At 48.4% G+C, this 3,016-nt stretch overlaps 1 pseudogene; it reads left to right on the top strand.

Moving 5' to 3' along the window:
• Window positions 1–962: 962 nt before the first annotated feature.
• LOC103641276 (uncharacterized) lies at window positions 963–1,463 on the top strand (annotated as a pseudogene).
• Window positions 1,464–3,016: the final 1,553 nt, after the last annotated feature.

Here is a 3,016-nt window from a genome sequence, read left to right as displayed (position 1 = left end):
AGCAGACATTGAATCTAGCATGATGAAAGTCTTATTTTTAATTTATTAATTTGATTAAACAAATAACTCATACATATGGAATTAAATAAACAAGAATTTCTCCTAATCACATAGTTAAAACACTCCTTTATTCCTTCCAAATTTTAGGGTATTACATGGCAACATCGTGAATGTCTTATGTAACATTTTTATTTTGGAATTACTAATGTTCGGTTAACATTTTAACATGTTTGAATATCTTGTGTATTCATCTTTCCTATCTAATCTGAAGTAAGATTGAAATAAATGTTTTCCTTTCTATTTTCTATGTTTTTGTATGAAAAGGGCTAGCCACATTTCATTTGTTTATACTCATAATCGTCATATCATAGATAAGTTGCTTATTGTTCATCTGTACATCACATACTAGAAGATATAATCTGGAGATTTTTTTTTCTAACTGTGCAATCTAGAGACCTTGACTGGTCTACCCCTTGTGCTCCATGAAATTATGAGCAAGCAGAGAGCGCTATGAGTGATTAGAATTCAGAAAGCATGTGATTGTGGTGCTCAAACCACGTCAAAATTGGACGAGCTTGTGACTCCAACGAACAACTGCTACATTACATCTGGTATTAAGCATCAAACATTCTTCAGGTCCGTTGCCTGAAGATGATTAATTTTAGACCACTTGTCTACATTCGTTCTGATCTTGACGCTACACTAGAGCTGACGAATAATGTTCAAACGGGCGGCACAGATGGGCCCTCGATCCTGCTGCTCTGGCTCTGCTCGGCCGCCGGCTCAGCGCGTGGCTGCTGCTGCAGCGGCAGTCCCTGCTCCTCATCGTCTCCTAGCATCTCTAGCAAAGCTTTCCAATCGACATTGTTGACGTCGAACAAGTCGTCGACGTTGAACGCCTCCTCAATGCGTCGACGCTGTTCTTCCTCGCCTCCGACCATCATGGAATCCTCGCCTTGTTCATGACCATGAACATAGGGCATCAAGGTGGCGGCGGGGTCCACATGCACCTGCACGTCACTGCTCTGCTTGGCCGGCTCAGCGCATGGTTGTTGCTGCTGCTGCTTCCCATCGGCATAGTCTAGCAAAGCTTTCCAATCGACATTGTCGATGTTGAGCAAGTCACCGAGGTTGAACTTGCCCAAGTCCGCCTCTGATGCCTCCTCGCCTCCGACCATCAGGGGATCATCCATCGTCGGGTAAGCACCAGTGAAGATGGCGCCGGCGGGGTCCTGCACGTCGTGGATCACCTTGGTTGGCGGCGCCTCGGGGTGATCGCCTGTCGCCGTCCTCTTGGCCTTGGACTTGTTCTTGGCCAGAGACGAGGACGAACGGTGCACCTTGCACAGCACGTGGTCGCCGCCGCCGCCCTGGGTGTCGTCGTACTCGAACATCCTCCATCCCATTCGGTGGAAGCGATGCCGACCCGACGTCCCCTCCTTCTCCTTGTGGCCGTAGGATAGGCTGCAGAACGTGGCGCCGGGCAAGCCCTCCATGGGCTTCGGGCCAGTCTCCGAGTGCCAGCACGTCCCGGCGGTCTCCACCGCGCGCAGCCTGTGCCCGCTGGTCCTTCCCTCGCCGTTCTTGTATCGCTTCGGACAGTATATATACCACTGCCTGTTGTACCCGTCCTCCGTCACGTCGGTGCCCGGCACCGGCTCCAGGTCGGCGACCAGCTCCTCAGGGACAGCGGTGTAAACGTCCGCGTGGTGGATGAAGGCTTTGAATCTCGGGTCGACGGTTCCGGCGCGGAGGTCACGCAGGAGGGCGACGGACGCCTCGTTGGTGGCCCGGAAGACGTGATCGTTGGCGGCCATATGCCACCGATCTCCGATCTCCAGGTGGTGATGGTGTATCGGCCGGCCGGCTAGCGTACGTTCTCTCGTCGCCGGACGATGCAGGTGATGGTGGATCGGCTAGCTTCTTGCGTCTATGTGCGCCTGCGCGTGATAGTTTTGCACGGACACAGGCAGCTAGCTAGCTAGGTGTTTATATACACCTTTTCCAGATAACAGAATTTCGATCTACTATCTATCTACGTGAAAAGATAGATATATCTTGAAATGGTGATCGATCTACTATCTATCTTGCGTCTACGTACGTGAACAGACCATGCATGTGTGTGCTGTGTATGTATTGCCCGTTCTGCGTGTACACGACGTAAAAACAACCATGTACGTGTCCTTGTACGTCAAAACAACCATGCATGTTTTTTATTTACAAACTTTGTATTTCTTTCTTTATTTCTTCTTCAAATTTACAAACTTTGTAAATTTGTTTTACACGTCAAAACTCAAAATAATCTTTATAATTAAGATGCCAATAATATGGAAATGTATTCACTCTGTTTGTTCGATCCCTTGCTTCTAAGGCTATTCGCAACCGTTACCCCTAAATTCCCCCTATATCACTTTTCCCCCTATTTTTCATCTCCCGCAGCGGTTCCCCCTAAATACCCCCTATACCCCAATACAACTATAAACTATCATTTTCTATATCAACTATCAATTTTTTATCTACTAACAATTACTCGTAGACCCACAACACAGTGTTTGGGATGAACAGTGACACGCTATATCTGGGGGAGAGAGAAGGGGGCCGACGCGTAGGGGGCGCTGTAGGGGGCACCGCTGTGGCCGTAGATTGCCCCCTACATGCGGCATGCAAGGGGAGGGGGCTGCCAAGGGGGCAGCGTTGCAGTTAGCCTAAAACCTGATTTGTATATAGGTTGAATTGTTTTCAAAATTCAAGATTAAAAATCATCATAAAATTATTTTTTTCCTACACTAATCATTACATTCTCTACTCTATTACAAAATAGTGATCCTATATTTTTTTTAAAACAAATAATTTTGTTGTTCACCACAGACGCCACTGCCTCTGACGTCCTCCTGCCTGGCCCGTTCTCCCCGGCCTCGGCACCGCACCCCGCTCTCGTCCTAGGCGCTGTCGTCTACCGATTACCCCCATCACGACCCGAATCTGCGTGTCGCCCCTACACCCCATCGCCACCTCT

This window comes from Zea mays, chromosome 10 (assembly GCF_902167145.1).
Source record: "Zea mays cultivar B73 chromosome 10, Zm-B73-REFERENCE-NAM-5.0, whole genome shotgun sequence".
Classification (NCBI taxonomy): Eukaryota; Viridiplantae; Streptophyta; class Magnoliopsida; order Poales; family Poaceae; genus Zea; species Zea mays.
The sequence above is the reverse complement of the archived record's forward strand: the minus strand, read 5'-3'. Positions and strand labels throughout refer to the sequence as shown.